The 20,611-nt window shown below is 39.3% G+C and overlaps 1 protein-coding gene across 31 annotated transcripts in view; it reads left to right on the forward strand.

Moving 5' to 3' along the window:
• The window catches only part of rims2a (regulating synaptic membrane exocytosis 2a), a 145,502-nt gene that overhangs the window by 11,383 nt on the left and 113,508 nt on the right, over positions 1-20,611 (forward strand). The gene's annotated exons all lie outside the window — the stretch shown is intronic.

The raw sequence follows: 20,611 nt of genomic DNA on the forward strand, positions 1-20,611 counted from the left end.
TGCAGAGAAGTGTCAGAAATGTACCGCCTTTTAACCTACAATGTGTTGGAGCACTAGGCAAAAGAAGCGCTTGTGATGTCGTTATGTTACAGTAGAAAACAAAGGAGTCCAATAGAGGCATTTCAGACAGGTGGGAGAGAAAAAAGTGCCTCTGGAGGGAATTTCAATTGATAATGAAAGTAGTTCCAGGCGTTTCGATTACAGTTTGAGTCTGTGTATATGTAATGCGAGTGAGAGAGAGACTGAGACTAGAAACAGGAGAGATACACAGATACCAGGATAGAGAGACAATGAAGAGGCAGCTGAATGAGCAGCTACTAAAGGTGGAACGTGGCACCAGGTCATCTCAAGCTGCTGCTCTCAAAGAGTGAGAACCCTCATGCTGTTAGTTGGACTATTAATAGTGGAGACATTCAGCTCTCTGCAGTGACCTGCCACCGGCCAGGCATCAAAGCAAAGAAGCTTACAGGACAGCGCAACAGAGCTAATGAAATGGGAATGTGTCATTATTTAGTGTTAATCTTTTATTTGACAAACAATAATCATAGCTCTGTTTGCCATTTATTATCACATATCATCCTGATCAACACAGTTGTTGTAAAGCAAAACGTACTGCTGGAATGCTCATGTATTTGTTTTCAATTCACTAGCGCCACTGTAGCAGTTAAAGAAAGAAGAATAAGCTAATGTCACTATTATGCAAAATCCACTTTTTCTTTTACGGTACGTCCACACAGCAGCTTTAAAAAAATCTTCCAACGCTTCTCTGCCCATTGACTTTGAATGGGGATGACGTCACTTTGCCTCTCTTTTCGCTGAACTGCATTGTTGGGAAGCAAAGCGAAGATTTCCAGAATTTTCAGGATTTTCAGGATTCAAAAGTTGAGCAATGTTCAACTTTTGAAGCTGAGCTGGAAGCGTCAGCCAATCAAATCCCGTTTATGCAAATCTGACAGTACAAGCGCTAGCCAATCAAACCGCGTGCAAGCTGGGAGAGCCAGACCGCAGTTCATTTCCTCATATTCCAAACGAGAAATAAATTACACGGCTCTTTACGACCAGAACTATTTACCGGGATACAAACCGGAGGAACCAGGCATGGAGGGAGGTGGCAGAGACAGTGGGTGAAACTGGTAGGTTTTCGCCTGTTTGGGGATTTTATATCCAGTTTACTTCGTTTAAAAATTGCTAGCAAGCATAGAAAGTATCTTTAGCCATCATGGAATATAGAATAAAATAGCACCATAGGCATTCATCTCATACATGTTCATCATAGCCCTTCCCGCTGACACTTTACCTCTGCCACATCATAGACTATATTCATCACATTAATGCACACAATGTCATACTCCTTTCTGCACATATTCTGAGTGGAGAAGAACCGGGGGTTTTTGCTTTGTATGTCGGGGGCGGGAGATTCATGTGATTGGTTGTTGGTCGCGTTGCTCGCAAAAATCCCCAAGCTCTCAGACCCGCCCAGCTCCAAGATTTTCAAGATTTTTTCAAAGCTGCTGTATGGATGTACCGTTATACATAAACAGGTGTCCCCTCCGTGTAAAGAGCATGAGAATAAGCACTTTTGAAACAGGGCTGAAACAGAGGGGTTTATGGGATGCTACAATGCAGGATCTGTTTGGTATTTCGAGCCAAAAAACAGTATAATAGTGCACCTTTAACTGAAATGTACTTTTCAGAACTGTTGCTAGTTGTTTGTCCACTTTTAATAACTTTAAATAATGATTTCAAAACTAAGCAGCCTAGTTGTAGTTTGTGAGGCAACAAGGAGAATCAGGCTCCAATACTAACTGTACTGTATACCGCATCATTGGGAATTAACGAGCTTGCTGTTGAGTATTAACCCTCATATTGTCTTCCCCCCCCCCCCCTTACTTTGGTGTTCGCGGTCAAATTTGACCAGTCCTGTTTTAACTGCTATTACATAAACACAAAAACCATTAATCATCACCAAATTTCATTTAACACCCTTTCAAACTGAACATATTGTATCAGACTACTGGTATACATGAAACACTGCAGTAAATATACAAAGAACAGACACTGAACATGTATTGCGTGTGCCAGGTGTGATTCATGTGGGGGGATGGGCACATAAGAGCGGGAAATGTGTCAAATTGCTCTGTGTGTGTGTGTGTGTGTGTGTGTGTGTGTGTGTGTGTGTGTGTGTGTGTGTGTGTGTGTGTGTGTGTGTGTGTGTGTGTGTGTGTGTGTGTGTGTGTGTGTGTGTGTGTGTGTGTGTGTGTGTGTGTGTGTGTGTGTGTGTGTGTGTGTGTGTGTGTGTGTGTGTGTGTGTGTATGTCTGTGGGTGTGTGGGTGTGTGTTTTATCTGATCCGGATGGTTACTAATTCCTTTTCTTTATGGCGGTCATTTTTGACCGGGAACACCAGGGGTGTTACAAAGTTGACTAAATCATCCAAAATTCAATATCAGGATATCATAAAGCCTTAATGCAATCGAATGTAAAACAAAAGTTATGATTGATGAAAGTAGTAAACCGGTCAGATTTGACCCGAAGACAACAGGAGGGTTAAATTGAGAATTGCTCATGAGGATGTTACAAACTAAATGGATTCATAGTTTATATTTATGAAAATTAGAAAAGTTCCAAATAATAAGACATGCCCCTTGTCTGGTTTCAGGTTATGGCGGTTGTAAGCTCTACATTGAATTCCAGTTCTTCAAGCTCTTCCATTTATTTCTTCCCAGAGCATTCAAAAAGTCAATACAAAAACATTTGTAGCATGAACGGAGAATTTGAATTGTTTGGGTGTATACTTAAACTGCTATTTATCTTTTAGCTCGCTTTTCCTGTCAAAGCAAAAGGTTCTGTTTATTTCAAACATGACCTAGGTCATACACTGACTATGGATAACCTCAAACAGCCTTACTTCAAAAGATCTGATCCTTCCCTTTGAAAAAGGTTCCATGCCTAGCAGGTCTCTCAACAGGCCACCAGCTAACGGTGGCCAAAGCTAAACTAGCATCCTTAGAGATAAGCAGATCAAGTGAATATTGCTGACATTAAAGAGTGAGTTGTTTTTTGAGATGATAACACAAATTGAATACATTAAGACTCATAATGCACACTCATACATTCAGCAGTCCTATCTGTTGTAAACTAGAGCCTAATATAAGCACAACACAGACCCCTATTTGGCTTGTTGACCTTAGTGAGAGTGAAACTGACACAGTTAGATGAAAACATGAGTTTGGTTACTACTTTAATATACAATCTATCTAGGTTTAAAACCAACTGAATGTTCAAATGAAAAGAATGGAATCGCAGTAAGCAATACAATGAGTAGTACGTTTTCCTCCCCCCCTCCCTTCAGATGCTTTGCTCTGGGTGTGAGCGGGTATATTTACTAGCGGTAGTTTACACAGGGCGCTCTAATCTCTCCTTCCCTCTGTGTGTTTGTGTGTCTGTCCGTGTTCTGCTCATTCAAGACTCAGCTGGTTGGAGCAGGTGCAGGCTGCACGATGACTCAAACACATGGCCGCTGCCGAGCCGGTCCTTCTAATGCGCCTTTGTGTGGCCAAAAAAACTCCAGTGCTTTCTATAAACAAACACAAGCTGCCTGTATTTGTCTGACACACGCACACAGACATACTACACTCTGAACGAAACACCCACACACCTGCACACGGAGGCTCAGAGGAGAGGCAACCAGACAGTCACATTTATTATGTAATGATACTGTTGGAAAACTTTACATTTTGCTTATGCAATCCCTGCACACATCATAATCAGTTATAGAAAATGTATAGTGTTAACATATGATCATTTTTTTATATTGCTGTAAAACGGGTGGCCTGAAAATGTATTGCCATGCACATTCTTTACATCATTAATAAGGAAAGTGTTGAAGCCAGCCATAAGGAGAAAAAAAAGAGGAATATTTTAATTTGAAGAAGCCCTATTATGCGTTTTGCCGGTTTCACTTTCCTGTCAGGTGTTATATAGGTTTTGATGGCCTGCAAAAACTAAAATCCCAAAGTTCCTGCAAGAGGGAGTTCCTCTCCAACACACACAACACCCCCCCCCCCCCCCCCCCCTGCCTGAAACGCCTCCATCGGACTCACTTGTTTACTTACATTTCTGGTTGACCACTCACAACAGAGCCGGCCAGCTAACCAATCAGAGCAGACTGGGCTCTGAGGGTCAAAAGAGGCGTTTTATGTACAGTACATGTAGATTACAAAAGCAGCTGAGTGACATAAATAAGGGAGGATAACGAGCAGCCATTATCATAACGTCACTAATGCAGGCCCTTATATAAGCCTACTGTTTTGAGCGCTACACACAGGCACTAGCATGCATGTAACCTACACTAGGACACACTGTACAGCATATAGACCACTGCTCACAGCGCCTGGGGCTGAAGGTGGCTTTGTGGGAGCTTTAAATGCATTATTCCACAGATTCACTATCTGTGTGTGCACGAGTTAGTGTATTCACGGCTGCTCGGCTTGTGTAGTCTTGCGTGTAGTACAGTATCTACCATGAAACAACAGTGCTGTTTTTTTCCCTTGCCCATCATCTGACGCTGATCAGCAGAGAGACACAGAGAGGGAAAGGCGATGTTGTGATACGGGATCGTGCTCCTCGACCGAAGTCTGATGGAGGATCTCTCGCTAATCCCTTAATATCACTCGTCCCACTGAGATACTGCCGCCATCGCCATGGTGATGATGAGATGGCCTGAATTTGTAGTAGTGGAACGGGGAGGAGGGGAGGGGATGCTTCACAGAAGCATATACATCTTCCTTTGTGGAACATAAATACAATCATTTAAAGAAGTGTGTCAAGGCGGGAAATGCAGGCATTTAAAGTCACCAGAATGAGGGGGGGGGGGGGGGTTGCTGTAGACGGCGAGTTGAAGCTGGTCGCCTTATCTCAGAGTGGGAAGCTGCTTGGTTGGCTGGTTGGCTTTAAATCTGTAGAGCAGAGAGGCGGCTAATGCAAGGGAATCCTTTGATTTGGGATTTTACAGCAGGCAAAGTCAAAGTGATCTTTGTGCCACCGGACAGATGTTGAGAGGCAGCGGGTTCAACTTCATTTCACTCGTACAGTATTGTGGTCACATCTGTTTATTTGGCTGAATGTGCCGATCTTTAAAGTCCCCATGAGGTGATTTATTTTCTAGCAGTATAGTGTTGGGACTGTTAAATGCAATAAGTGACAGATTTACAATTGTTTTAAATTATAACTAATGTAAGTTTTATTCTATTTAACTAATTTAATATTAATACAGACCATTTTTACAGGCAAGGTAAAAGAAAACCAAGTAAGTTCAGAAAGAATAAGTTGTAAAAAGAGCCTTCCTTTGAGTCATCCAATTATGACTAAGAATTACAAACAAAATAACAACACATTTAAAATATATATATATATATAATCGTATGGTAATAATAACAACAAAAAACTTTTAAATTGTCAAGTTAGGAATTCTACCAAGCCATGTACAAGGGCTAAAATAATGATAATAAAATACAAAAATAATGTACATATTCAGATCGCAATACAATTTATCAAAGCATCCATTTAAAAATAATTAAAAAATAAATAAACCAAAACTTAGAAAGTCTGTTTTATATTTAGGAATACAAATAATTTATTTGAATTATTCATCAAAGTTACAAAACTTATTTCATTTTATTATTTTCTAACTAGTGTTTCAAACGTGGCAATAAAGCTCAGTTTACACATTTAAACATTTTCTTTTTTAACATTATTATTAGATAGAACAGGTAAAGAGAGACAGGAAAGGGGGAGGGAGGGGGAAAGTGTGTATGACATGCAGTAAAGGGCCCCCGGTCGGCCCAGATGGGTGATGGGTGTAACCTGTTTGCGGTGTGCTGATATCCGATTGCCTCCGTGCTCTCCGCCTGTGTACACTGTACACTCTAAAAAGAAATGCCTTGGCTCAACAAAGAAAATCAACGCAACAGTTTGCATCAATGTTTATTGAGTTAAGACAACTTCTAATGAAATTGTCTTAAAGCAACAAAGTTATTTGAGTTAGGGGAGAAGGCTTTTCCTCTACTATCAGAGGTGTTTTTAATTACCACTTACTTAATAATTGGTAGCATAAACACAAGTTTTGAGGTTGATTACTCAAAAGATTAAGTTGTTCCGACTAGTTTTACCACATGATTTAAAAGGGATTTAAAGTTGTATGTACTTATTTACCCTCATTCGGGATACAAGTTTTTAAGTTGATTAGTCCAAAAATTAAGTTGTTCCAACTTGTTTTACCGTATGATTTAAAAGGAATTGTAAGTTGTATGTACTTAATTACCATCATTGTGAACACATGTTTTTTAAGTTGACAACCATTTATAAATTAAGTTGCTCCAAATATATTTTATTCATTTTTTTTTTCTTAGCTTTTTCATGTTTTTGCCTTTAAAGAAAGAAATTAATTAATTCCACAACAAAAATATTAGGCGATTCACTTTTTATTTTGAACTGCAGTTGTTTATTTCAACACATGATGTTTCAATCAGGTTTGAACATGTATTGACACATGCCATATAATAAGGTGCATGAACACCTGAAATCACAGCTGACTGCAGGAGAGAGGAGAACCATTTTATAGTTTGGCTGCAGCACGCTGATTGGCTGCTGGAGAATGAGGTGAAATGTAATAGGTTAAAGAGAACGCCTGTGATGAGCTGATTATATGCAGCTGCGGAGTGAATGTATATACCCAGTCTTCCTGAAAGAACTTGTGCTGAGCTTCATTTAAATCTTGAAAAAAAAGATGGATAACACAAATTTAAATTGCCCCACAAATAATAGATAAACACATTAGCCATATTACCATCGGAAATGGGGACACAGCAAATAAATGCTGCCATCACAACGAAGTTAGAGGCCTTTGCATATTTAAAACCAGTGCCAAATATGTAAAATCTGTAAAGTTTTTGTAAAGCTACAGAAACAAACTCTCAATGGCACCAATCTGCAGATCACACACATCAATTTTACAAAAGATGTAACAAAGATGTTTACACTGCCGACAGTCATTATTTCAAAAAACACATTTAACGCAGAATACTTGCTCGTTCATTTGTTTCCCTCGACCACGATGGTTGCCATCGTATGGTCTTATCCTGGGGTGGACCGGTCACTGATGAAGGCAACATTCATGTCCTTTTGAAGCACATTAAATAATAGGTTAGCGCATAAGAGAAAATGAATTAGATAATTGCGTACTTTTCAAACTGTCACTCTTAGCTAATTCAGAGCCATTATTACCAGCTGCTAAAGCAACGCTGGTATTGTTTTCACCTATTGAGTCTGCATGTGTGTGTCATCATGGCAATGTGGTCCTGAAGACACACAGAGGTGGTTTCGAGTACTTTGCCTAGTGTTTAAATGCATGTGGACAGATTTTGTCAATCACAACCATGCAAGTTTTAGTGTATCTTCTCATCTTTTTTGCAGGTTCCATACTATATGTGAACTGGTTAAGTGAAGAGCAGAAGCCACTTTTCAAATGTTACACAATCCTTTTCCCATGCCATTGCTGTCAACACCTATCCATGCTGAACGTTGCGAAGACATTATTGATTGGGGTGTGGCCAAAAGTGCAATATGCTTCAACACGTAACTGATAGAGAGCAGCGCTTTTGTCCTGTGTTTACAGTGTTACACTGTGCCCATGGATTTTATGTTATTTCAAGATTTTGAATTACGTCGCTAAACTCCTTGAAAAGGTCCTCTTCCATTTCTCCAAGGTACACGACAAGGCAGCGGATGGCTATAGTTCTCTGCGTACTTCAATTGTATTGTGCTATTTTTGAAAAAGGAAAAAAAGAGAAATGACCTAAATGAATATGTTCTGAATGGGTGACTGCCAACAACTTGCATTTCAATGACAACTCTATATAACGATCCTACCTCAAGAAGCAAGTCCTTGATCTGCTTCACCAAGATTTTCTTTTAATAAAAAGCGATATCACAATAGTAACCAAAGTATTTTTACTCTCACAGTAGCCTCTACTACTTTGTATTGTCTCACATAACTATTCACAGTTCAAAGGCTGCTAATTTTGGTCCAACAGCAATTTGCCTAATACAGTGCAACCACAAGGCTATCTACTGTATTTGAATGACAAAAGATGACACTCACCTTAAAATGTCCTTTGTGTAGTATTTCTATTTGTCTTAACTGTCGGAACTTGTCCAGGCATGTTAAGTGGGAGTGGACTTGACATCCTTAACTCAAGGTGTAGAACAATTAAGTTATCAAACCAATTGCATTACTTGCTACAACTTGAATTCTGTTTTAAGTGAATTAACGCAGAAATCAGAGTTCAAATTACGGTACACACAATATTAAGTTGATGTAATAACCAACATTATTACATCAACACAACTTATAAATTAATGTTTGCAACTTAAAATGTTTATCTAAATCAATTAACTCACATTTTTATCTTGCAACCATGCATTTAATTAAGTGGAGTTGAAAGGTCGCCGGAATTCGTTTTTAGAGTGTATGCAGAGTAGTTAAGAGAGCTAATGGTGACGTGCTGTAGCGATGAATCGGGACAGGAAGGAGTAGAGGCTGGGCCAACAATAGGCCAGGTCTCTATTACCTCTCTATTGTTAGCCATGGCCGGGCTATTATTATAGCCTGGAGTGAGACACAGACAGCTGACTGCAGTAGCCCACCTCCTGCTCCCAGCAGGAACAACAACACCATGGAGAGCCTGTGAGGAGGCACTGATGGGAGTTGAGAGGGGGGGTTAAGAGAGCGCCACAGAACATCACTATCTACTACAGTTTAATGTTTCTGTAACACTTTGTACAAAGAGCATATCCAAAGTGCGTTATATGCAGGGTTTGGAGGGTTACTTTAAAAATGTGTTCCGTTCCAATGACTTATTACCTGTTATGTCACCACCAGTAACCTAATCTAAGTATTACATCATTAAAGTAACCTAACTTTCCTTTACTTTCATTACCTCGACAACAAATACAGACAAGACAACATTTATTTTAATATTTTAATGAACTATTCTGTAAAACAAAAAAGAATGTATTCTTAGGAAAGAAAAAGCCAAGATATTTACCATCAAAAATGTGTCCCCAGCTCAATGTTTCATTAAGCTTATTCAAGCAGCTATAGACCAACAATGACATTTGCAAGACCTGGGAAGTATGTGTTAGCATGTGCATCGTAATATATCGTTCTTTATTTGCAAACTGGACTCCTACACTCATAATTCCCATATTTTATAATGTGCCAGTTATCTGGTTACAACTTATCTTTCTGTAACTTTGAGGGAATACAGTTACCATTTAGTATGTAATCCTGTTACATGTATTGTGTTACTCACAGAGCCTGATTATGAAGGAGTTCAAAGACATTAATGCCTCCTGTGACCTACATGTAATAAACACATATTAAGCTTTCCGATGAAATATATAAATAAATCATAAGCTATTAGTGACTTATCATTTCTAGAAGTATCTTACAGATGCTCTTGAATATAAACTAGGAGTTGACTGAGGCAGCCTATAACACATGTGTACTCCCTTAAATATCCATCACCTAAGCAATCAGCTGTAGTAAGGATTCATAGACTAATAGTCAATGCAGTGTCATACATTATCAATGTTGTTTAGTCCAGTACATACTGATTCACTGGCTTGCAGAACATCAGCTACTCCTCCTGTTGTCCACACACAACATAACAATACAAAAAAATAAGCTTCCGGACAATACAACTATATAATTAAGGAAAGTATAATCCTATCTGTTATCATACTAAACATGTAAATATCCGTATAAACCAGGGGTGTCCAGACTTTTTTCACTGAGGGCCACATATGGAAAGGGCTGGGCAACTCAGTAGAGGTGATGTATGTTGCCTCATAAGTTAAGTATAAATTAGCTAAATCAATCAAATGTAGGTACATGTGGCTTGATACTTGAATATGCTTTTACGAAAAAAGAAGCCCTCCTCACAGCTTTCCATACGGTTTTAATTATTTTGTTACAAAAAGTGTTGGCAGCTCATCCCTTAAAACAGAATCTTCAGAATGTTTATAATAGGCGCTTTCACACCAAGTACTGCCGTACTTAGTTCATGAGAACTCTTTAGTTCTCATGAACTAAGTACAGATCGCGTTCACACCGGAATAAGTTCCTGAGGGAGGATTAGGCAAATTAAGCCGCTGACGTCACTTCTTCTTCTTCTGCTTTGGGTTTACTGGCAGGCCGCAAACAACTTCACGGCGTATACTGCCACTAAGTTCTAGTTCCGTATTTTTTTGGTGTGAACGCACATTTTCGGAACTATACTGGGAAAAGTACTCCGGTGTGAAGGCGCTTAATAAGGGGAAATAGGAAGGGTATATTTCAAGCTTGTTATGCAAATAAGTTATTGACCTTTTTTTGTATTCAACTAAGATTGGTTAGAAAAGGTTTTCAATTTTAGTTGACTGAATTTATTTGAAAGTTGGGCTTACATGAACATTCTATTAAAATATTTGTACATGTATATTTAAGAAGTACAATATAACAAAAGCACAAGCTTCACATGTGGGCCATATTGCATTATACTTTTAGAATTTGCAGCAGGGCTGTAGTTTGGACACCCCTGGTGTAAACACTTATGCATCTATACATATATCCATACACAAATATCATAGATGCTGAATAAACATATAATGTGATATCTTACACGTATAATGTACTAAAGTTAGGTCTGCTTAAATGTTTTTTAGGTTATGTTGCTTTACCATAAAGCTTTATTGTGGTGAAAAGTTGGATGTAATGCATTTGTATGCTTGCAAAATGAACTGTCCTGCATTATAAGATGTTACTTTGTAAGATGCTGAAATTCAAATAATCACAAATAAATGTGTTAGCTTTATGGAACATCATGTTATATATTATGTCTTCAAACTACTGCAAGGGCTGCATAGAGTGGTACATGGTCATTCCTTGACAAAATGTATTTTTTTATACTTTAACCCTCCTATTGACTTTTTTTCCCCCCTTTACTTTGGTGTTCGCGGTCAAATTTGACCGGTCCTGTTTTAACTGCTATTATATTAACACAAAAACCATGAATCATCACCGAATTTCATTTAACACCCTTTCAAACTGTACATATTGTATCAGACTACTGGTAAAAAACTGCAGTAAATATACAAAGAATAGACACTGAACATGTATTGCGTGTGCCAGGTGTGATCCATGCGGGGGGATGGGCACATACGAGCGGGAAATGTTTCGAATTGTTCTGTGTGTGTTTGTGTTTGCCAGGTGTGATTGACATGGGGGGGTTAGGCATATAAGGGGGGGAACACATCTAGAGTGTGTGTGTGTGTGTGTGTGTGTGTGTGTGTGTGTGTGTGTGTGTGTGTGTGTGTGTGTGTGTGTGTGTGTGTGTGTGTGTGTGTGTGTGTGTGTGTGTGTGTGTGTGTGTGTGTGTGTGTGTGTGTGTGTGTGTGTGTGTGTGTGTGTGTGTGTGTGTGTGTGTGTGTGTGTGTGTGTTTTATCTGGCCGGGAACACCATGGGTGTTACAAAGTTGACTAAATCATCCAAAATTCAATGAAAGTGGTGATCAGCCATTGCATATGTTCAAATGTCTACTGTGAAGGATATCATAAAGACTTAATGCGATCGAATGTAAAACAAAAAAGTTATGGTTGATGAAAGTAGTAAATCGGTCAGATTTGACCCGAAGACAACAGGAGGGTTAAATATATTATAGATTTTATACAGTTAAAATACATTTTAGATACTTCATTGTAAATTCTACCCTTTTTTTAGCTGCTGCTCTTACTGTAGCATTAGAAAGCTTATATTTGGGGACTGAACCTGAGATGTTTCATGTACAAGGAACCGGTGTAAAGGCTGAAACTAGGCCTTTGCTGACCACGAGACTGGAAATAATGTGGAACTAGCAAGACTGGACAACATTGGTGCTCAAGGAGCTTTCTGATTCTTCACTGTGTAAAGTATGGGCTCAGAGGAGGACACAGAGCTGCAATCAGCTGTCTCTGTCTGGCTACTGGAGTTGGAGAAGGGGCCCACACAGGGGGGGGGCAGTGACCTAGTGGGGTTAGGGGCTGGAGTTTCTACAGTATTCCCAGTGGAGCTGTTGAGTGGTGTATGGGAGGAGCTGTGACGTTAGCAGGGGACAATGTCAGCTGCCAAGAAAGTGCTGATCACAGTCGGAATAAAATGTATCTGTGTCAGGATGAATAAAGTGGGCTGACAGGGGGAGCAACCAAGCATTCACGTACAAAGACAGACGCACACCATTACCAGAGCAAACACGCAAGAACACAAACATGGTGTGTCACTACCTCTGAGTAAATGTTGCTCATATACACCAAACTATTAAAATGCACATAATTGCCATACTTGTGAATGTGTGGGTGATTACACAGAACAAATTGAAACCATATGTTTTAATTAAATGCATTATGTCAGCAGATTTCACATTATTAGGTGACTTGAAAGCAATAATATTGAGTTTAAATACAAAATATTAGGTTCAACTTAATATTATTGATTTCAACCAATGCGGTTATGTGAAATGTATAGATATAATACATTTATTTAAAGTCAACATTTCAGTTTTTTCAGTGCCGCTGACTCTTTGCCACTTGGAAATCTCTCAGGAGGAGAGATATGGAGCAGCTCAATTGAATCCTGGCAGGTAATCTAAGCAAACAGATGTATTTTAGTTATATTTGGCGGCAGATGAACCACTTCCCCGTCGCTCAGAAAATCTGCTGTTGCCAACCCTTGTTTGACAATCTGAATATTAGTCCTTGGTCAGGAGGCCTGGGTGCGCGCTGTTAGATTGCCTATTCTGATGAGCGTGCCCCGCAGATTCAATCCTATCTGAGCTTTCTAAGGGCCCAGCTGCGGTCGCTCGCCGAACCCCCCACACCGAGGCGCTTGCCCTCTCACCGTCCCTCCTGCCCTGCTTATCGTTACCGTGCCAGCGCCCCGTGCCAGAGGCAGTTATCAGCACTCCATCCCCTGCCCCCCCTAATCCTCACTGAGGTGCAGAGAATGCGTTAAGTAGCACGTCTTCTGGCATTTATTAGAGAGGTACAGGTGTCTCAGTCTTTAAATTAGATGCAATTTTTAGCTCTTGCTCCTTTTCTTGGAAATTTTCATGGGGATGTACAGTAGAGGTGGTACAATGGGGGATTTCTGTCTTATACATCCTGCAGGGATAATGCTGACACGGTCTGTGCATGTTGGTTTTCCCTTATGTGTCTAAGTGGAGTACAGTAGCACATTCTAAAGGGGCTTTGGGGGTAGAATGCAGCTTGGAGTTTCTGCTGGTTTTTTACAGTGATCACATTTAGCGTTTTTTTTGTTGTATTTTGGACATTCCCTCACAAATAAGCACAATATTAGTATTCTTACACATTATGACACTTTCTATGTTTTGTTTTCGTTTTATTCTGATACACACCATGGAAATAACACACTTTTCCAATTGGTCATCAAAAGAAGAATGTAACAGAAGAGATGTGATGAAGCAGCACAAAAAAATGTATATGAAATATATTTACCCTGTGGTTCATACTTTTCACAAATCATACCTACAAACACTGCTGAGCCAATGCAGATATACGTCGATTATAGGAGATATTACACAAATAGTGTACATACCAGTACATTGCAAATATTTATCAAGTTATAAACAAGTGTATCTTGTAATAACAATTTCTTTTTTAATTGCATTCCTAACATTATGCCTATGCTGGTCTCTGTCATAAGAAAATCGTCTATTTTGGGTCTTGTTACTTAAAAATACCACGGTAATAGAAAAAACCTTTATATGCATGCATTGTTGCATTTTCTTGAAACATTTGAAAAGTTGTCCTATTTTTATTAAAATATTGCACATAGACATTAGACTGTTTTAGAACCAGGGAGTTACCTGACGAGGTGTGGTCTATGTATAATCAAGGCAATATTGCAGGTGTTATTAAAAAAAAACACCCTGTAATGTAATGTCATTTGTGTCTTTGACCAAATATCAGGTAAACAAGCTTAGTAATTGCGTTTGAGTTGTTTCATATTTGTTCTCATTATTATCTACCCAAGATCTCCCTCTCTGTCAATGTTCTGGTTGTATTTGTAAAAAGTATAAGGTCAAGAGGTCAAAATGAAACCGCAAAGTAGGGTTTCGTTTTCTAAATACTGTAATCGTGTATGCACCACATACTGTATTTTTGTCAGGACTAGAACTTGGACTTGGGTGACGGGAATCTTTATTATTATTTATTATTCTATTTTTTATTTTGTTATTCTTTTTCAAATATAATGCCTTCTTTCTCAACATTGAGTGTATTTGACACTGCCAAAGCTAAGTCAAGAGCAGAACTCAGCCTCCGGTGGGAGATTTCCCTGTAGTGATTTCAGAGAGACGTTAACCTCCTCTCCTGGCAGTGCTGCCTGGCTGTGATGGTGTTAATGATGTATGTAGTTGGTATTTACCCACTGAGCCACATTACTCCCTTATGATCTAATTATCACTCAGTCTGTAGTTGACTCCGAGGGCCTGCAGGGTCACTGCTTAGCCATGAGATCCCCTATCACAGGTCTTCTCCTGCAGTATAGATGCCAAGACGCGGCTGTGTCCAAATATCTGTTTAAACTGTCGGGCATTGAACGGTGCCAATATCCTACTCCTACATTTTTTAAGGATATGTTAGTATTATTTAATTGCAGCATCTCTACTGGCTGGCTGTCAAATCGGCCTGACCTCCAAGAAAGTGCAAATACTCCACATATACACCTTAATCACAAAGTAACCAAGGTGTACATTCATGTTTTAAAGGTCACCTATTGTGCAAAATCTACTTTTTCATGTCTTTTATACATAAATATTTGTCCCGTGTGTAAAGAGATTCTGAAAGATTATTTTTGTCCTGATACATTTATATAAAGACCTCTCTGAAAATGAGCTGACCAGATTTGGCCACTTTGTGATGTCACAATGTTGTTTTGGGTTGTGTAACCATTAGCCAATCACCAACCAAGGTAACACCCGCCCACCTTATCACCTGAATCTCCTCCTAGAGCACCATTGTGTTTTTTAAAAACCAAACATCTCGTTGAGGGGAGGGGGGAGTGGCAGTTCATTAGCTTTTAAAGCTACGGACACAGGATCATCACTTTTGGAACAGGTCTGAAACAGAGGGGTTTATGGCCTTCTACAATGCAGGATCTGTTTGGTGTTTCAGCCAAACACTTTCACAGAGACATGTTTTGTATATCTGAGACCTATAATATATTGTTGAAAAAGAATATTATAGGGGACCTTTAAGGGATATTTAGCTGTTGAGTCTTTCCTTTGACTCACAGTAGTGACATCACCAGTGAAAACTCAGACTAGAGTGCCACTACTTTCTAGCTACCCACATGCCAACTGTTTTAGCTGCTCCACCAACATCTGGCTGATGCTTGAGAGGGAAATACTCCTGACTTGCAGCAGTTTGCTTAAAGACAGGATTAGAGGAATAGAGAGGGAGACCAGAGTCACTGTTGGGCAGGGGAGGTGGTGTAATTGGAAATGTATGTATGTATGCCTTTGGTGGCATGTGTGGAAGCACAGTACAGTGTGAGAAAATACTGTGTAAGAGAATGAACAGAATATTGGTAGAGATTGGTATTGTTCATTTACAAAAGTGTGTTTTAATATGTGGCTGAACATATTGTATACAAATACACCATTTGATAGAAAGGCAGACTTACACAAAGTGTGGGTTTTAGTCTTTGCAGAGTAGAAATAAATACTTTTAATATTCATTACACTAGATGAGTAAAATAAGTCAAAGCTAAGACAATACATGACTAACTAACAGAGATGTGTGGTAGCAGATGGACTTGTTTATAACTTGATTTTAAAAAAGCATTTTCGGCCACATGGGGGCAGCGTAACTAGCTGTTATGACACCATTGACTTGATATCACCTTAATAAGTCAAAATGTGAATGTGTTTTGCTCTCCACCAACTGCTGTGGGAAATCTCTGTCTCTTAGCGACTCTATGCTCCACTACCAGTGGTTTGCTGTGTCTGTCTGTAGCCTACAGTGAGATCTTTCCAACACTACCGCAAAAAAAGAGTTCCTTGTTGCCATAAAGGCATTGATTGGAGCAGTGAGACTAAAACAAACTAGTTAAATGTGTTCTGTTTCATGAAAAGCTTCTTTAGATCCTGAACAACATTTCATTTCACCTTCTGTAGTTGGTCAGCTGCTTTTACACTTGGTCCCGAATGTTTTGACTCAGTATGAATGAATGTGTGCTCAGTGCCTCTGCTCGGCCTGTGAGCTCTTTGAATAAGGTTGGCTTGTGTTTGTTTGTGCTGCCCATCAGAAGCTATTAAATGCACATTAGCCTCTGCTGGACCTGCTGTGGATCATGTGACATGTTGCCAACCTTGTTCTGGGTGTGTGGGAATGTAATGAATCAGGACTTGTTGTACAGCCGTCACATCGATGTGTTTGTCCTAGCAGAACTGTTGCATTGGGATGGGTAAAAGAGAGACATAGAAAGGTTTTTCAAATCGTCTGCTCTGCCTATTAGCAGAAATGTCTTCAGGGGGCTCAGATGAATTACATCTCTGGGATCTTGCTAAAATGTTCAGGTCCTCTTGACAGCCTGCTGTGTAATCGCCCGGCTGTCTGTGCAGAAGGAGATGCATCACTCCAATTCTCCTAATGATCTCAATCCCATCTGATTTGAATGATATCGTCAACAAGAGAGTTGTGTTTGTATTTACTGGGAGACCATGTGTTTTGGCATGTGCATTTTGGTTTGCTTCGAGTAGTTTTTTTTGCTTTTGCAGAGCTCTTTGGTGCTAAGGAGTGCAGATGTGGTGTTTTGAGCACACAGTCCAGGATGTGTTTTTCCTCTCATTTGACAGTTGATGGTGTTTGTGCTTGTCTATAGTGTTATTTCTATGTATTTTTTTTGTATCCATATATTGACAATGTTACTGAGAAAAAATGCATGAAATCATGAAATCCAGTAATTAAATGATATGACAATACATCAATAATTCCTTTCTTATGTCTGCTACCGGTTATTATCCATTATGAATAATGTGCTGATTTTTTAAATTGATTTATGGCTATAAAATGTCGACAAAATAATTTAAACATTTCAGAAAGCATCATTTGACAGATTGCTTTTTTTTTGCTAAAAGAGGATCAAAGTTAAGCGTAGCTTGAATTCAAAGATATGTGATTTAAAATTAAAGAGGGGGAAAAAACAGACATGATAAGCTGGATGTTTGTGTTTTAGCCTAAAAAGTGACTTGAACAGCAACAACAATCTACTTTCTTTTGACTTAAGTGCTGCTGTGAATGTTATTTGTAGATGACTAGAATTATACCCAGTGTTGAGCTATATATCTCTTTATATTATTTAATAGTTTAACATTTATTTTCTTGCTGTTTATTATTATCATTTATTTATATGTATTCTTAGTTAGCTTCATAAGTTAAAGTAGTTTCTATGCTTTTATTTTGAAGGCATGTTTTGGGCACTGGGTGATTAGAGCACCTGGTGTAATTGTATATATTGGAGACAGGTGGGTGGTGGGAGCCAGATCACTAGTAGGCAAACTTTTTTTTATCAGGGTGTTTTGAGCCACAGGGTTTTCCAACCACAGGAAAGGAAAGGCTTAAGGAACAAACCATAGGAAACCTGTTCATTGTCAATGATATTGGATCATAATAAATGTACAACGGAGAGTCTTGTCTGGACCTGGATCATTGCCCTGCGTAAGATCTGCTAACTAGTGCTTCAGCGGCTGTATTATTTTAAGTTAATTGTCTGTTTTATTTCTATATGATTTTGGCCGCTACACCCAGCATAACAATTCATTTCTAACTTAACACTTGGAAGTAACAGCTCAGTTTCCCCTATATTTCTTCTACTTACACATTTTCAAAAGACATACAGGAGCACAGCAATTGATTGTAAATACACACCAATACATACCCCCTGACAGAACTCCAGGAATCTAGTTCTTAGAAGTTCATGCTGCACATTATGTCCACTAGAGAGCAGTGTAGACTCGGTCATTTCAGACCCGGATGCTTCTCCATGCAACACCAGTGAAGCGGGGCGGGTGGAAACCCAAATACAGAACACAATTACAACAAAGGCTAAAAATAACAGCAGCGTGTGACTAACCAAGACCTAAAACTGCCTCTCTGAGCCTGAGAAAAGAGAGCATCATACACTGAGATGTGGAGATTCTCTGCACAAACATTTCCCTTATTCTGTACTATTGTGTTTTATGTGGAGGTGAAGCAGGTTAAAGAGATAGAAAGCAGAGACTGTATGTGCCCTGCAGGCCGTGATACTGAATACGTCACTCCTGACATTTTACACTAACTCATTTTACCATCCCGTGTCAATAATGCACCGTGCACTCACACTCACATATGCACACGTATGAGTACACATGGATATGGACACACACACAGGCGGATACTCACACACACATTCACTTTGTCCGGCAGCCGTCCAGGCAGGCAGTAGGCTCCATCAGATAAATATGAGGCTTGTAATGCGACCACAGAGACGGGGCTGATGGGATCAATAAAGAACGGCGCTGCAGGTCATCGGGAGAACACAGCGAGAGGATAAATATGGACTGGCTCATCGGAAAACAGAGCAGCGAGACTGATGGGTACACAGGACTATCTTCTCTCGTGTGTTCTCGCACCACTCTGACACAGATCAGACAGACAGATTTCACTGCGGTGTGCTCTTCCTCTAGATAAAGTAGTCTGTTTTCTGATGTTCTGCATGGCAATTTTTTGAGGCTTTAGGAGTTAATGAAGTGTGCACACTCATTTTTTTCTTAATGAATTGTTGTTTCAGAAGACTTGTATTCATTGTGGTAACGATTTTGTAAATTTAGTAGGATGTGGTAACCGTTTGTGAAGTGTTTTCAGTGGAGAGTTTTAGCCCCACATGGTTCTTATCACAGGTAGTACCATGGAGCAGATACATGCATTCTTCTTGAACTTACGTGAACGGTTTTGGCCTAGTCTGCTAGTGCCCTTCTTTTTGTAGTTGGAATATCTTTGGGTTTTGCTGTTCCCTGGACACAATTGGAAGTATATAGAAATCATTGAACCCCGGGAAATTGTTATGGTGGTATTATTAATGAGTACTGGCACTAGCACGAGTTGACAAACAAAATCTTAACTCATCCAGAATGGGAGTAGTAAATGTTGCCATGCCTAGGTCAGAAAGATACAAAATCAAATTAACACATTCCATTTCACGCAGCTATATTCAGCTGAAGATGCACTTAACATAAGCGGGTGGAGGTGTGTGAAGATCTGACGTGTGCTTTTCTGTTTAATCTTTTCTCTGGCAGCTTCAGTTAGAACGTAATAGATGCTAGACCAGGGGGGACAAATAATGTCCTCAATGGGCCTAATGAGAAAGTGGAACTGCGGTGAAGGGCCGTACTATTAGCCTGAACTCAATTCTGCTCAATATTAATTCTATTTATTTATATAAAGCACTGCATTTAATGATTTTGAAAAGCTGCTACTAGTTAAAGAATATGATATTGGTAAAACAGCTAACATTGTATCACTATTTTAACAACATTCTGAATTCTTGAATTTGAGGATGTTTTACAGTATTTTGAAGACCAGCATTAAAGGTCTCCTATTATACTCTTTTTCAACAATATATTATAGGTCTCAGATATATACAAAACATGACTGTGAAGCGTTTGTGAGATAGCATTGCAGCATGCCATAAACTCCTCTAATTCAACCCTGTTCCAAAAGTGCTGATTTGGTGTCTGTAGCTTTAAATGCTAATGAGCTGCTGCTGACCACGCCCCTCTGAAAGATGATTGGTTTAAAAAACAAACAATTGTACTAGGAGGAGATTCTGGTGATAAGGTGGGCGGATGTTACCTTGCTTGGTTATTGGCTAAAAACATTGTGACATCACAAAGCGGCCAAAATCTGATTAGCTCATTTTCAGACAGGTTTTTATATAAATGGATTGGGAAAAAAGAGAGGGAATCTTTTTTCTTGAAATATTCCGTATCCCTTCACACAGAGACATGGAAAAGTGGATTTTGCCCAATTTGTGACCTTTAAATTAAAAATAGTAATAAGTGCTTTTTCTGTTTTGTTTGTAGTCTATTTACCTCTCTATACTGTATATCCCAGTTATTTTTTCTTCCAGTCTGTGTTTGGCTTAAACAAGACAAGTACTGAAGTCAGGTTGAAGGTCTGAGGTTGATATGCGATGGACAACTGACAGGTGATTGTCAACGAGAATGGTGGTTGTTGTGGTGCATGTATGTGTGTTTATTTGTTTGTTTGGGAGTGTGTGTTTAAGTGCTGGTTGTGCTCTCTTGGTTATCCGAGCTTCACCTATTTAACTTTTTTAAGATAACTAAAGGACTGTTTAGTGACGCTGCACATGGGGCTGTAACAACACTCTAGATTTGTGTCAGAGCCAATATGGTGATTAGAATGAAAGTCAACTCATAGATGTTGTTGTTATAAATAGTGGTTTGCCATTGTC

Source organism: Notothenia rossii, assembly GCF_949606895.1.
Source record: "Notothenia rossii genome assembly, chromosome: 7".
In the NCBI taxonomy this organism is placed as follows: Eukaryota; Metazoa; Chordata; class Actinopteri; order Perciformes; family Nototheniidae; genus Notothenia; species Notothenia rossii.